Below are 17,017 nucleotides of genomic sequence, written 5' to 3' on the forward strand. Positions count from 1 at the left end.
GTAAACCTGAGGAGTTAGATGGGGAGGGTCATGCACTTGGCAGGGGCAGTGCTGGGTGCAATTTGCCATGTTGGTGAGTTGGTAGGCAGGTAGTGCATCCTGGAGCTGATAGATCAGTATTTGCTTCCCTGCCATACAGAGCTGGCACTAGGCATCATTTCTAAGCAATTGCTTAGGGCCTACAGCAGCTCAAGCCCCACCCCCCATTCGCTTTTTATTATAAGAACTTTCCTGTGTTGAGGGGAGGAGTGCAAAATGTTCCTGCTTAGGGCCCTAATGGGCTAACACCGGCAGTGACAGGTTTACAATGGCTCCAGTGGCTCCATGGAGCTGGGCCCATGCTCAGTAGGGGCCCCGGCCTGCTCCGCTTGCACTGCGACCCGAGACTGCGCTGTCTCCCCCTGCCCACCACTTGCTCCTCTTGACCTGCCTGCCGGGCAGAGGGCTCCTATCTGCCCCTTGGCCCCACCCCTGCTCCTCTCAGCCCTCTGGCTGGACCCCAGTGCAACTCTGGCTTTGGGCAGTCTCTGCTTCCTACCACCTGTGGGTCCTCACCCATCTCCCCGGAGCTGAGCTGCCTGGGACTGGTGCAGAAGCCTGGCCAGTCTCAGTGAGGTGGCAGAGGTGGGACAAGAAGACAATGGTGGGGGCTTGGCTGGGCCCATCCAGGAAAGTGTGTCTTGAGAGAGCCTGGCCAGGGCAGGACCTGGCCTGGTTTATCACGCCACTCCCAAGGGGCTGGAGCGATTCCCCGCCCTGGGGACAGCTCTGGATGTGCTGCTGGCTCACCCCAGCAGACAGTTGCCTCCCAGAAGGCTGGTGAGTGTGGCCACAAGGCAGAGTGTAGGGGAGTGGGTCTCTTGGAGGTTAGGGCAGGGGGCTGGGCCGTGAAGGGGCAGGGAAGATCTGTGTGTTGGGTCACTAGGCAGTGGGGGTTTTGTGGGGGGTGCTGGGCAGTTGTGGTGGGGCTGTGGGCGGGGTGGTGTTGTGCAGGGAGCTGTGCGTTTGTGGGTAGGTCTGGGGGGGCGCTGGACATAGGGAATTGAGGGGTGTTAAGTGGAGGGGGAGCTACGTGGTATGGCATGGGTCTGCCCCTGAGGGAAAGGGGCATGCTGGCAACACAGGGCCGGGCAGGCCATTGTGTGTCTGGCAACTGCCAGTTTGTAAATAGTGCCTTGGCACTGGGAAAAGTGGGGCCGCCCCTGTCATGCCAGGCCGCACTGCCTCTGGCTGGCCCTTCACTCTGGGGACTGACCTCCACGTGCCATGCTCCATTGCCTCCATGGGGGCCCACAAATATGTTTGGCGCCAGGCCCATAAAAGGTTAATCCGACCCTGAGCACCAGCACTGCTGCCACGTTCAGGAAACAGTGAAAATGTCACCAGCATGCTTCCATGATAGTGCCAGACCCAGGGCTGTTGGAAAAGCTGCTTGTGGTTTTTAGATGTTGCTTGTAATTATTAGAACTGGAAGCACTGGCTGTTGGGGGTCTGAAAGGAAAGGAAACATGAAGGAGGGGGGAGGAGTTGAGGAGGCTGAGTGAGAGTTACAGAGTGTGCAGCAGCAGCTTGATAAAGGGGTTTCCACTGTAAATAAAGTCTTGTCGAAGCTTGTTAGTACCTTGCCTGCTTGATACAACACTGCTGAACCTTCAGGTACTTATCAGAAATGTCCCAGGGGTTTGCCTATTGCCCACCTTGCAGTGTGTCCCTCTGGGCCTGTCTCAGCTCCTAGGCCAAGTATGGTCTCTTGGTTCCTTCCCATCAGCTCTCTGGGTATTTTGAAATAGGGTTTGTTTTCGTTCCTGTGATGAAATGTTTTAAACTGCAGCTAAAGTATCACAAACAGGGGCATGGTTTGGAGTCTGCTTTGGTCTTACTCAGACTTTCAACATCCTGGGCTTGGTTTCCTCAGCCCCCACTGGTCTGTCGTTCAGTGAGTCCTTCTGTTTATTAGACCTTGGAGCACCAAGGCAAGTAAATTCTTTCCTGAGACTCCAACACTCTTTTGGCCACCAATGCCTCAACCCCTCGCAAGGGCTGCTCCCTTCCTCCCTGCTGCTGGAGGAGAATTAGAAAGAACTTATTTCAACTCTCTGTCACTTTGCCCTACCAACCCGGCTGATGTTCTTGTTTTTCCTCCGATTAGAGCACCATTGCACTGGGCACTCTATGCACATGCAGTAACAGGACAGTCCCTGCCTCTGCAAGCTCACAATCTAGGGTATGACAAGATGTAACCAGTGGACACAAACAGGGTAGGAGGGGAGAAGATGCAGTGACTGGAAAGTACCCTAGTTTTTGACAACACGCAGGAGGTCCTAGCTCACCACCCACCTAGCCATTGTCAATTCTTTCCTGGCTCACCTCCCATTGCTGGTCAGATGAAGCATCAACAACACAGAGGTCAGGAGACCATGTCTGTGGGGCTCAAGTATCTAGTAATGAACAGGCCACAGCCACAAGTGTGAGAGCCTAAGAGGGCTAGATGAGCTGCAAATAACTGCCTTGTGGCTGTGCTCAAGCTCCCAAGCTGTCCATGATGTTGTTGGCAGTGTGTCTTTTTCCAATAAATAATCTCACATAGTGCACAGGGGCCTAACTGCAGCCCAGGCACATTATTCCTATTGGCTAGAAATGCCTGCAAACAGATGAAGTGGTGATAGTGTTGCACCTCAGCAGAGAGGGCTGAGAAGTGCTCCTGAGCAGAGAGAAGTTATTTGTGGAAACTGATAACATAGAGCTCTGGGTCGCTCCCTGCAAACCTGTCTCTCTGCGATGACTAAAAGGCAGGTGTATACGGCAAAGGAATCCTGATGGGAGCATTGTGATGCTTCAATACACATTGGCATTGGTCTCTGGAAAACTGAGGGAAAGGGGCGTTTTTGTTTCCTATCCCTTTGATTTGATTTTCTTTTACAGTCCTGAGAATACTAATCCACAGGTGCTTACCTTCCCTCTCCACAGCAAGCTCTCCTATCTTCCCCTCCGAGGCTGCTGAGCGCCCCCTCTTAACCAGAGACCTAGGCTCCTTTCCAGCTGCTAGTTCTCCAGACCGTCCCTGAAAGCAGCCCTGGTGCAAGTATACCGGCTCCTATTGGTCCAACAGGAAATCCTGCTGCTGCTACTAGTTGCTCTCCTGGTTCACAGGAGGCAGGATTTGGAAGTGCCCAAATCATGGGTGCATTTTGATCTGCTGCTAGTCTCCTGTGTTCCCAATAGATCAGGGCGAGCAGATTGGCAGAGTCAAAGAAGTGATGTGTTTCTGATGTATGACATTCATGTCCATTCAGGGTGGTAAGAACATGATTTGATCTTTCCTTACATGCCAGCTTGGTAATGACAATTTTCCTATGACCTTTGTCCTGTCTTGCACCATCCTGAGTACCAGCAAGCAGCACTGTGAGTGGGTTAGCACAATAAGTCTCAACCTTTTCGATACCAGAGACCAGCTTGCTGCTTTCCTAAACTGTGGTAGGGAGAACTCAGGGGCTGGCACCGGTCCATGGACTGGCCATGGAGAAACACTGGGTTAGCACACTTGTGCAGTGATGTTTTCATTTCTGTTTGCCTATCTCCCTGTGGCATTGCATTAGCTGGTCTCACTGAACTCAGTAGCAAAACTCTCATTGACCTTGGTGAGATCAGGACATGGCCTATTGAACGACCAGGCATTGGTTCCACAGCAGCTGGGCAGAAGACTTAAAGTTGTCATCAGGAGTGTTCAGATTCTTAAGTAAACAGAGTTAGGAGCCATTGCCACTAGTTGTGGTTGGGAAGATGTCCGGCATTGGAAAGGTGGTGGAGCTAAACCAGAAAAGGCTCTCACTCTGCCCCACCCTATGATGCCTCCCCGCATCTCTAGACTAATGCCCTCTAACTCAGGGGTGGGCAAACTCAGGGATGTGCATCCAGCCCATCACACCTTTTAATCCAGCCCTCAAACTCCCACCAAGGAGCAGGGTCAGGAACTTGCCCAGTGCTCCCCAGCCCCTGGCTCACACTTCCTAGATGAGCACCATCTTCCCACACTCAGAGCCATACTGCACAGGCATGACAGGCACCACTTACCAAGACTTCACTGTGCTGTTTCTGTGTTGGAACCCTGCCCCTACCCAGCACCGCGCCCAATCCCCGAAGAGCCAGCCTCCGCCCAAACGAACCAATGATCAAGGCAGTAGAATTGCAGGATACCGCCCCTAATAGAGTTCAATTAGGAACCGCAAACTTAATCGACCAATCCCTGAGGCCCCACTCCTCTGAGAGACATGCCTCATTCCTTATCAGCCCATCACCACAGCCTGGACCCTCCAGGTCTCCTACGGCCCCACCCTCGAGAATCTCGAAACTGCCCAGGGGCCATATCCCTCCCAGCTAGGGTGCCTCTGTCCATGGTGGTGCCTGGTACCAGCAGGACCCCTAGGAGTCCCCAGTACCACTCCCGTAAAGCCACCCCTCCCCCTGGGCCACACCCCATGAGTCCCCCTCCCCCCACCTTGGTAACATCCTTATAGGGCACCACCCCTGCGCCACACTCCATGAGTCCTCTTGCCACACCTCGGTAACATCCCTTAACTTTGTGAGAATTCATGGCCCGCCATGCAATTTCCAAAGCCAGATGTAGCCCTCAGGTCAAAAAGTTTGCCCACCCCTGCTCTAACTGAATACATTCTAAAATCCACCACTTCAGAGGTCTCAGTCTCCCAAAGGTTCCCAGCTAGAAGTGCAAACAGGAAAACCACTCTGAGGCCAGGCAGCACAAGCTTCTGAAATCCAAACAGGGAACTCAAAACCACAAATGAGAAGTTTGACAACGAGCATCTGTTTATACTTTGCACAACTTAGATGGTTGCTTGACACCTTGTCATTTACATTGTGAGGGAGATGTACACATTTATAAATGACTGCAGAGGGAAAGGTCCTTTCCAGATACAACCAGCTCCTTCCCAAAAGCCCTGGGATGATGAGAGTGCTGGCAAGCAGTACAAACAATTGCAAAACATTCATCTCCATTTGCAACCTCATTGAAAGTAATGCAAGTGTGTGTTCATAACTGGCAATGTGCTTGTTACTTCAGTTACCTGACAGGAGCACGTTTTGTGCCAGAGACGCTCCAAAAGGAGAAGTCTTTTGGAGAGGGGCTGCTGGCACAAAGGGCCTTATATATTCTCCTTTCACCCCTGGAGACCTCAGCTCACATGAAGTGAGTTTAGTGCTCAGGCCTTAATCTCTTCATTTGAAAATATTGCCCAGCTAACCCAGTATTTTGGCTGGCACAATTCAAAAGGACTCGAACAGCAGAGAATACTGTGAGGTTGGACTGATGTCCATTTGACAAAGCTGGGTGATGATTATTCTCAGGCCTGAATTAGTGGGAGTTACTGAGAGGCACTGGCACAGCTGGAGTGAGGGCCAAGGCCTGGGATCGCATAAGAACATAAGAGCGGCCATACTGGGTCAGACCAATGGTCCATCTAGCCCGGTATCCTGTCCAGGTGTTTCAGAGGGAATGAACAGAACCAGACAATCAGCAAGTGTCGCCCATTCCCAGCTTTTGGCAGCATGTGTTGCAGTTCAGGATAACGGTGCATTGATAGAGCTATGTGTGTGAGGCTATGTGTGTGTGGAGCTATGTGTGTGATCTTGCCAGAGTTTTGTTAGCCTCTCAATTTCATGAACACCAAATTCAGTTCAGAATTATGCAAATGGAAAACAGCAATCTCATATCAATTGTAAACTATGAAGGAAAGAAATGCTTCTCTGCTTCCATTTTGCTCAACACAAATGTACACAGGTCTGGAGGGCAGAAGAGAACGCCAAGTATTCAGAGTTTTGGATGTGGCCCAGGGTGGCAGTGAGTGACCAAAAGTTATTATCTAATGGCTGTTCAGTGGCCTGTGAAATGAATTTGGTGGGGTTCTGTCCAATTCTTAGTGGGCAGGATTTCTTATAACAAGAAAATACCCCAGCACCATATCTGAGGCTAAGCTATAACTCTTGTCAGCACTCTCTCTGCAGGACCAGGGAGACTGAATGGACCAGGTAGCCTGAATTCACAGGTCAGGATTGAGTCCTGTGGATGAATGGGGCCAGCACTGTCTTTTCTGTACCAGTTCTGCAGACAGAGTAAGCACTGCTTTTTCCACGGGTGTCAAGAGAGCATGAAAACTGACAGGTGGGGTAGAGTTGTATTATTTCTTTAAAAGCTCATGGGAACGAATCCGTGAATACCAAGAGCGGTATGGAAAGATACCGGGGGCACCAACTCTTTGTGTCCTCCTTACATGGTGGTAATGGCAACAAGAGGCATGCTGTCGAATTTGAAAGAGAAGGGCCATGACCAATCAGTGTGGAACATGGCAAGAATGCCTCATGCAGTGGCCATGGGATAAAAGGCCGCGCCAGGCTGAACGGTAAGACTTCTCATTTCTCCAGCAATGAGTGAGACACTCTGCGGCAATGAAACTGGAGCAAGAGAGATTGTGAGATTCTAATTGCTGTTCCTGCTTCTGCTGCTTTGATCTGAGGCAAATGTCCGTTTTAAATTGCAAACGGTTGTCAGTCAGATACCATCCAGCCACTGGCTTATGGACTTAATGAAGTGAGATATACACTTCAGTCAGATAACGTTATGAGAGGCAGGAAATCCAGAGAGGAATGACTGAAGGTCTGAAATGATGGGAACTCTGCAGTGTAGCTCCAATTGGCATCAGCATGGGCTGTGTCACACACATCCCCCCTCACCACTCTGAAAATTCACTCCTGTGCACCAAGTCAATCCCATTGTGCCGGAGGCGAATCTCAGAGCTTACGGTCCTGTTGCCTTATCCTTGATTATGCAGATACCGGTTTGTGCTGCAATATGTTAGCAGAGGGAGGCAATGCAGCTTTTCTGGCTCAGAGCATGAACGCTGCTTAGCACTATTTCAACCTGCCTGCAGTGAAGTTGGATAGCTGGCAGGAGACTGGCTGGGGATTCAGTCCCAGCTGAGAAACGAGATTTCCCCCTTGTTTCAGGGAACAACCATGGGGATTGCAGGCAATGCCAGCCACCTCGTGAATCAGGTCCTTGCCTCCATAGTCCTGGTACTTAGGGCTGCTCTGGACTTTCCCCAAAGACAAGTGCCCTATGGCACTGAGCACTCAGCACTGCCTATCCTGAGACTGAGATGCCTTGTCTGCCAGATGTGTTGTTCACCAGCCAAGAACGCTTTCGCCTTCTGTTTCTAGCTGATAAGGCATTGGGCACCTGGGACGTAGGGCTGGTTTTTCATAAACCTTCAAGATGCTTTTCCTAATATTAGTAGGGACATGCTGTGGAGTCAGCTTCTGCCAATGGATGGATCTTAGATTGTTAAGCGTAGTAAGAAAGGTGCAGAGTAATGTTCCGGCGACAGTGAGAGTGGGCAGTCTGGCTGCTGCCTTGTCCCTTGCCCTCAATACTAGGCCATTCACCAAGCAGCAGCCTTGTGCCTTCTGTTCAATTTATACTATTTTGATTGAAATTGTCGCAATGCTAGGAGATCCCATATGTCAAAGTCTAGGCAGCAAAGGCCAGGTGGTGCAGTCTTATAATAATTAGATCACTTCATTAGACTTCTGCAGGGTAACAGGGACTTAGGACTCAAATGTGAACAAGGTGAAAGCAGCTGTGTCTGGTTGCTGGAAGCCTGTGTGCATTACAGCAGATTACCCAGGCTTCAGGGGGTATTCAGTGGCTACTGAGTCATTTTTGCTGCTGCATCAGACTGGGTCTGGCATGTCTAGCCAGACAGAGACCAAAATGCAGGGCTCTGAGGGCATGATAAGTTTCAGCCACATGTTGTAGGATGGGTGGATGAAACCTTTTTGCGTTTTGTTTAGGCAAAGGTCCAAGTTGTATGAAGACAGAATTGTAGGGTATTAGACAGCCTAGCTAAGTATTTACATCACACTCTGCATTGTTAGGGGCTCTGAGCTAGAATCAGGCTACAATTCCTTTTTACTGCAGTACACAATGTCTTGAATAGACCTGTGAGCTGTTGTGCAAGGTCAGGGTAGCGTGTTACATCTACTTTGCATTGGATTTGTACTGGCATAAATAACTACACACCGTGTAAGGCAGTGGTATATCAGCTCCCTCTGTCTCCCTTTCTAAAAGGTTTCATTTGAATATGAATCCTATTTGCATAAAGTAAGGAATCATAGTTTGTAGATCACTAGGCAAGATTAAGGTCTGAGAGAATTATATTTCACTTTTCTATAGTACCTTCCATTTTAGGATCTCAAGGTGCTTTGCAACCTGCTATTTAATTTCCCAGTACACTGATGGGGCAGATGAATATTATCCCCATTTTTCAGATGGGGAGATTGAGACACCATGACTTGCCAAAGACCCATGAGTCAGTGGCAGAGTTAGACAAAGAACCTAGGAATCCCTCCTCCTCGCTACAGAAGACCTTAAAAGAAGATGCAGAAAAAAAAAGCTCTGCCATAGCAGGGAGAACCAAATGGAATCTCTTTCTGATGGATCTAAAATGAATTTAGGAAGAAGTGGCTTATCCTGGTAACTAATTGCTTTAATATACAATCAGCCCAGGTTGGGTGTGGGAGGAGGGAAGAAAAAGGTGAAAAACTTGTTGAATGACAGCCTTCTGTTGCTTGGGCAGTCCACGGGGGTGGAGTGGTTGGGTGCCTGGAGCTCCCCTCACCCTGCGTTCTTAGGCGTCTGGGTGAGGAGCTGGCTATGGAACTTGGGGAGGAGGGAGGGTGGTTAAACGGGCTGCAGCAGCAGTCTCTAATCCTGCAGACATTCCTGAACCTCCACCAGAAACCAAAGCATGTCCGTTTGTTCCCACAGTAGCCCCAGCATTGCATCCTGCTTCCTCTGATGCTCCTGCCACCACCTCGCCTCACGTTCACTGGCCGCTTTCCTGTACCGTGCTATTGTTTCCCTCCACACGTTCTGCTGAGCTCTTTCAGTGCAGGATGCCTGCATGAGCTCAAAGAACATTTCATCGCATGTGCGTTTTTTTCGCCGTCTTATCTGAGATAGCCTTTGGGATGGAGGAGGGAGGCTTGAAACATTTGCAGCTGCAGGAGGAAAAAAGGGAAAGAAATATTTAAAAAGATACATTTTATAGAACAATGGGTATACACTCTTTCATGGTGAACACCACTATCCACATTACATAGCACATGTGATTTTGGTACAAGGTCATTTTTTGCATCTTATGTTGAGTACCTGCGGCTTTAGTGTTAGAGATCACAGACGCAGGGCTGGGCAACAGAATTTGGCTTGCAGGCAGCCATGATAAGCCATAGTCTTTAGGCTTCTGCAACCTTCATAACAGCAGCGACCTCCTTTCCCATACCGAGCAAAGCCCATTGAGTTGTCCATTTAGGGCTGCGGTTTTGTGTGTTAACGTGCAGCAGCAGAAACCAAACTAACCCCCCCCTCCTTTTCTTTGGGATGATCACTTTAACCTTCCCCCCACCGCACCTCGTGGCTGGTATCAGGGAAGATCCCTGCTAGCCAAACACAAACAGCTCAGCGTGAAGCCCTCTCCCCTCATCCTTTTCTCTGGGATGATCTCTTTAACCCTCCGCCAACCGTGTGGTTGGTATCAGGGAAGATCCCTGACAGCCAAACGCAAACAGCTCAGTGCCAGTGCCCCTCCTCCACACACACACACACACACACACACACACACACACACACACACACACACACACACACACACACACACACTCTGCTTGGCTAACTGCGGGGAGGATTTCTTTTCAGCCACAGGAAAACAGCCCATTAGGAACAGCCACCTATGAATGTCCCCTTAATTGAATTCCCATATTTCAACCAGGTTACCATGAACGATATCACTCTCCTGAGGATAACACAGCGAGATAAAGAATGGATGTTGCTTGAATGCCAGCAAACACCGTCACCATACGCTGCCAGGCTTTGTCATGCGATGATACCAGATTACTTGCCACTGGCCTGGCGTGGTAAAGTGTCCTACCATGGAGGATGGAATAAGGCTTCTCTCCCCAGAAATCTTCTGCAAAGGCTTTTGGAGTACATCCAAGAGAGCTTTATGGAGATGTCCCTGGAGGATTTCCTCTCCATCCCCAGACACATTAACAGACTTTTCCAGTAGCTGTACTGGTCACGAATGCATCCCAAGCCCTCGGGGAAAATTAATAATTAAAAAACACTTGCTTTTAAACTGTTTTATATTTACAAAGGCACACTCACCAGAGGTCCCTTCTATGGCTTCATGGTCTGGGATACTGCCTTGGGAGGGTTGGGAGGGTATTTCAGTCAGGGTGAGAAAAAAATCCTGGCTGTTGGGGAGAACGGTGTGCTATTTGCTCTCCTCATCTTTCCTGTCTGCAAAATCCTCAGGCATGTTGATGAGAATACCCAATCATTGGAGTCCACGAACAGGGGTGGGGGAATGGTGGCGACCCCCCGCCCCCAAAGAATTGCGTGCAGCTCAGCGTAGAAGTGGCATGTCTGCGGCTCTCTCCCAGAGCATCCATTTGATCCTTTGGTTTTCTGGTACGCTTGTTTCAGCTCCTTAAGTTTCACGCAGCACTGTGTTGAGTCCCTGGTGTGGCCTCTGTCCATCATGGCCTTGGAGATTTTTTCAAATATTTTGACATTTCATCTTTTGAAACGGAGTTCTGATAGCACAGATTCATCTCCCTATAAAGTGATCAGATCCAGTGCCTCCCATACAGTCCATGCTGGAGCTTTTTTTCGATTCTGGGATTGCATGGTCACCTGTACTGATGAGATCTGCATGGTCACCTGTGCTGATCAGCTCGCTAAACTGGCCAAATGGGAAATGAAATGTAAAAGTTCGCCGGGCTTTTCCTGTCTACCTGGCCAGTGCATCTGAGTTCAGAGTGCTGTCCAGAATGGTCACAATGGTGCTTTGTGGGATAGCTCCCGGAGGCTAATACCGTTGAATTGCATCCATGCTAACCCTAATTTGACCCAGTGATGTCGATTTCAGCTCTAATCCCCTCATCCTGGAGGAGTACAGAAATCGATTTTAAGAGCCCTTTATGTCGACAAAAATGGCTTTGTTGTGTGGATGGGTGCAGGGTTAATTCGATTTAACGCTGCTAAATTCAACATAAACTCGTAGTGTAGACCAGGCCTAGGTGTAAAGTGCTTTGCTAAATAGGGATAGACCCAAGCCTGATTTTAAATGCTTTGCTAAATCCGGGCCTAAAATTGCTTGAGAATTCTGATCACTGATCAACTTGCCGCCCTGTTCATTGTGGTGCTACTTGGTGCTTTGCTGCTAACCCTACAGGCCTGAGTGGTTCAATCAGGGAGTTGAGCACAAAGTTCTAATAGACTCTCCCCTTTAATGGGGAGTAGAGTCACTGGAGTGCTCACATCATTGAGTATTTGATCGTTGCGTTAATTAACTCTTACTCTATTTACATGCAGATTTAAATTTACACGGGGTGTTTATTTTGCAAATGTACGCTGTGGTAATTATCAGATAATTAACTTGAGAATTGATGGCAGAAGAGGTTGAGATTTGCTCTTAATCTATCCTTTGTGCATCTCTATTTATGGCCCACAGACTTTTTAAGATGGGATAGGTTCTTAATATCTTGCATGCTAATTGCTTTTATTATGACTATGTGCCTGTATATAATTGTTTTGTTTCAGCTAGTAGGACCTGTTTTTCCCCTCTGTTGTGGTTTATATCGAGCTGAATGAATAGGGCAAATAAGGTCTGACTCAGAGTTTTATTTTCATTTGATATACTAAGAGTAGAAAAAGGTTATATGTATGCAGGATCCAGCTACCCTTGATCCCAGCTATTTCCTACCTCTGAGTTCCTTTGTCTCATAGACAAGCTTTTTTTATGCATGACGCTTACAGAAACGGTGACATTGTCTAGTGGCCAGTATTAAATTGCAGGACAGTAAAACAGTGCGCTTAAGCTGTATCATCTTTTAAAATGAGATTGCTAGTAACTTGCTGTTTGGTTTATAAGAGCAACTTACCTTAATAAACTAATACATCTGCTCACCAACCCTGCAGACAGTCACTCAGCACTCAGAACTTTCCTTCCCCCTGAATTGCCTCTGCAGATCTCCATTGTAGCAGTCTCATACCAGGCGTGGGAGCCACAGAGCCATGACCAGTAGTAAAGCGCGGGCCTAGTTAGGATTTCAGTGTTCTAGGACTCAAGTTTATAAAAGATCCTGCTCTACAGCAGTCCCTAGACTCCTGTTTTCCTGCCTTCAAAATACTTCAGCACCATCTTGCTCCCATTCCCTGGACTCTCGCTTTTGGAATGAATAGATGTAAATAGCGTCAGTTGTTGGTAGCTATGTTTTTAAAAGGGGCGGGGTTCCATCTTTAGAGTCCAAGGCCATGTCTAGCTACAAAATTATGTCAACCTAACTTACATCAGCATACAGCCATCTGCATAGGTAGAGTCTTCACTCAGGCTATGTCTACGTTAGGTTGACTTACAGGATTATTCCGATTTTTCATAAACTGTTTTTGTAAAACAGATTGTATAAAGTTGAGTGCACACGGCCACACAAAGCACAATAATTTGGTGGTGTGCATCCATGTACTGAGGCTAGCGTCGATTTCTGAAGCGTTGCACTGTGGGTAGCTATCCTGTAGCTATCCCATAGTTCCCGCAGTCTCCGCCGCCCATTGGAATTCTGGGTTGAGATCCCAATGCATGATGGTGCAAAAACAGTGTCGCGGGTGATTCTGGGTAAATGTCGTTACTCATTCCTTCCTCCGTGAAAGCAACGGCAGACAATCATTTCGCGCCCTTTTTCCCTGGATTGCCCTGGCAGATGCCATAGCATGGCAACCATGGAGCCCGTTTTGCCTTTTGTCACTGTCACCATATGTGTACTGGATGCCACTGACAGAGGTGGTACTGCAGTGCTACGCAGAAGCATTCCTTTGCCATTGCAAGGTGTAGCAGAGACGGTTACCGGTCGTTCTGTACCGTCTGCTGTGCCATTGTAAATTGGCGATGAGATGACGGTTATCAGTCGTACTGTACCATCTGCTGCTGTCAGGGGTGCTCCTGGCTGGCCTTTGCTGAGGTCAGTCAGGGGCGCAAAGACAAAAATGGGAATGACTCCCCGAGTCAATTCCTCCTTTATGGTTTATCTAAAAGTAGAGTCAGTCTTGCCTAGAATATGGGGCAAGTGTACTAGAGAACCAGTGTATCAGAGAACCAGAGAGCACAGCCGCTCTGTGTCAGATCCCGCAGAAATGATGAGCTGCATGCCATTCTAGGGAGTGCCCCTGCAACAACCCCACCCGTTGCTTCCCTCCTCCCCCAAGCTTCCTGGGCTATCGTGGCAGTGTCCCCCCATTTGTGTGATGAAGTAATAAAGAATGCAGGAATAAGAAACACTGAGTTTTTAGTGAGATAAAATGAGGGGGAGGCAGCCTCCAGCTGCTATGATAGTCCAGACAGGACATTAAACGATGAGGGGTAGAGGAGCCCAGCATCCCGCTGCTATGATAGTCCAGGCAGTACAGAATCTTTTCTTTAGACATGAAGGGGAGGGGCTGATGGAGCTCAGCCCCCAGTTGCTATGATGAGGATGGTTACCAGCTGTTCTGTACCATCTACTGGGAATGACCGGAAGTCATTCTTATTTTTACCGAGGCGCCCCCAGCCAACCTCATCTGAGGCCAGCCCGGAGCACTCACAGGATGATGACAGCTATCAGTCCTTTTGTGTGGTATCGTCTGCCACCGGGGAGGGGAGGGGAGACGATGCTGCTATTCATTGCCTCAGCACCGCGTCTACCAGCAGCATGCAGTAGACATAGGGTGACATATAAAAAAGTCAAGAAACGATTTTTTCCCTTTTCTTCCATGGCGGGGGAGGGAGGGTAAATTGACGACATATACCCTGAAACACCCTGGACAATGTGTTTGACCCTACAGGCACTGGGAGCTCAGCCAAGAATGCAAATGCTTTTTGGAGACTGCGGGGACTGTGGGATAGCTGGAGTCCTCAGTACCCCCTCCCTCCCTCCATGAGCGTCCATTAGATTCTTTGGCTTTCCGTTATGCTTGTCACACAGCACTGTGCTGTGGCCTCTGTTTATCATAGCCTGGAGATTTTTTCAAATGCTTTCTCATTTCGTCTTCTCTAATGGAGCTGTGATAGAACAGATTTGTCTCCCCATACAGAGATCAGATCCAGTATCTCCTGTACGGCCCATGCTGGAGCTCTTTTTGGATTTGGGACTGCATCACCACCCATGTTGATCAGAGCTCCACGCTGGGCAAACATGAAATGAAATTCAAAAGTTCGTGGGGCTTTTCCTGTTTACCCGGCCAGTGCATCCGAGTTCGGATTGCTGTCCAGAGCAGTCACAATGGTGCACTGTGGGATACCACCCGGAGGCCAATACCATTGATTTGCGGCCACACTAACCCTAATCCGATATGGTAATACCAATTTCAGCGCTACTCTCGTCGGGGAGGAGTAAAGAAACCGGTTTAAAGAGCCCTTTATATCAATATAAAGGGCCTCGTTGTGTGGACGGGTGCAGCGTTAAATTGGTTTAACGCTGCTAAAATCGGTTTAAATGCGTAGTGTAGACTAGGCCTTAAAGCCACCACATGAATTACTGCGGTGGCTGATATCCACACCACTCACCAGGAGTACTTCCAGCAATCGAAGAGGGGCAGTGTGGGGGGCTGAGAACCAGGGCTCTCAACTCCACGCAGCTCTCCACTGGGAGCTCTACTGTCCCCACTCCCCCACCCCCCAGGCTTTCTTACCTCCACAGTCCCAGCAGAGGACAGCCACCCAGGGCTTCTCACCTTCAGCGTGAGATCTGAGCCCAGAGTCTGGTTGGCTGCCGTGCCCCCAGTGGGAAGTGGGGAGCTGCGACCCCAGAGGCAAGGGGGCAGGGCTCCCAGCCGGGAGCCTAGGCAACAGCCCAGCCTGGAGCAGAGACTGGACAGCAGCCCAGCTCAGGAGCCATCTTCACTGGAGCCATGAAATTGGCAAGAATGACAGCCAACAGCCAATGTAAGGAGTTAACTGCACCGACATAAGCCTTATGTCTCTCGTTGAGGTGGTTCTATTATGTCAGTGTAGCAGGGGAGTTGCACAGGTGGGAGGAGCATTGCAGTGTGTACACCTGCACTGTTCTGTTGACAAAAGCTGACTTTTGTCAACAAAACTGTGTAGCGTAGACAAGTCAGTGCTACAGTGGTGGAGCTGCACTGGTGGAGCAGTGCAAGCATAGACAAGCCCTTAGTCAGCAAAGGCAAACAAAACTGCGCTATTGTGACATTCTATCCCTTGGGGGAGTGTACTGTACTGTAACCCCCATATTCCTTCTTTTCTTATAATCATGATCTCACATATAAAGCATGCCTTATAAGGAAACAGAGGAAAGGTTATGATCTGCTGAAAGTGATTTCTCTATCCATATATGTATATCATTAATGCATATGAAGTTATGAGAATGGTGTTGTATGGTGGTCACCAAAGCATGCTGTAAGTTGGAGAATCAGCCAGATATTAGCTTCCCAGAGGCAACAGCAAGGAAAGTAACCAACGCCTGGACAGGGTGTCAAACAACCCATCAACAGCCATTGTCCAGCAAGGGAGATACAATGCAATGATTCACCTACATGAGGCCCCACCAGGGGAATTGCTCAACCTTGCTTAGAGAGACTCAGCAATGCCCACTAGACATGCCTGGACTTGTGCTCCCCAAGCACATGGACTGAGAGTATAAAACAGGCGGAGTGGAGACATACTGGGCCCTTCTCCTGTCCCCACCTCTGCTGCAAGCAACCAAGACACTGACAAGAAAACAAGACTCTAGCACAGGAGATTGACCCAGATTTAAGGAACAAACTTGTATATTAAGGACTGCAATATCTAGTGGGGTGAGAAAAACTGCTTTATCTAGTTGCTGTCCAGTCTAATAGAGTTGAGAGTTTAGACTGCGTGTTTATATTTTCTTTTCTTTTGGTAATCACTCTGACTTGTTATGCTTTGATTTATAATCACTTAAAATCTATCTTTATAGTTAATAAATCTGTTTGTTTATTCTATTTGAAGCAGTGTGTTTGGTCTGAAGCATGTCAGAGGCTCCCCTTGGGAGAAAAAGACTGGTACATATCAATTTCTTTGTTAAATCTATGAACTCATATAAGCTTGCAGCATAACTGGACACTGCAAGACGGAGGTTCTTAGGGTTATATCTGGGATCAGAGATATGGGCTAGCGTCATTCACCTGCAAGCAGCTGGGAGCAGCTTACATGCCAGAGGCTGTGCATGAACAGCCCAGGAAGGGGGTTCTCACAGCAGAGCAAGGTAAAGCTGGCTCCCAGAGTCAAGAATTAGAGTGACCTAGCAGATCACCGGTTCGGATAACACCAGAGGGGAACGTCACAGCTATGACTACATCTTTTGTTGTAATTTTTGCATATACACCAGCTGGCACTCAGCCTTCCATTACTTTCCCTGTGAGATTATTTTTGGACTCTGCAAACCCATGCTTCTCTGTGACTTGATCTTCAGGAAGCAAGACCCAACTAGGCCTCCTGTACCTACATAGGTGGGTAATGCAGTGGAGTCTTACATCAGTGACCTGGGGAGAGCATTCCAAAGGGTCGAGTAAGAGTGAGCTGGAAGCAAGTATGCCAGGCATAGGATGCCAGGAAAAACAAGAATTATGTGCCCATCCAGGAAGGAAATAAGATGTGGCTACGTAACTGGAAAAAGCAGCCTGGTTAAAAAAAACAAAATCCCAAACTTACTCCTTTTTGGAGGGGACCTTACAAAAGAGTTTAAGAAAAGAAACAATGTATCCTTGCTCATATAAAAAGCAAAAGCTCCTCCCTTTCTGGTGCATTGAGAACAAGTGCACAGATCCACTGAAAGAAATGGGAGGGCAACCACAGAGGATGCTTAACAGCCATCCCAGAGGGATGCAGAAGAAGATTTGGAGGTAGCCGAGCAGAATCCACTGGCTCATAGT

This window comes from Gopherus flavomarginatus, chromosome 1, assembly GCF_025201925.1.
Source record: "Gopherus flavomarginatus isolate rGopFla2 chromosome 1, rGopFla2.mat.asm, whole genome shotgun sequence".
In the NCBI taxonomy this organism is placed as follows: Eukaryota; Metazoa; Chordata; order Testudines; family Testudinidae; genus Gopherus; species Gopherus flavomarginatus.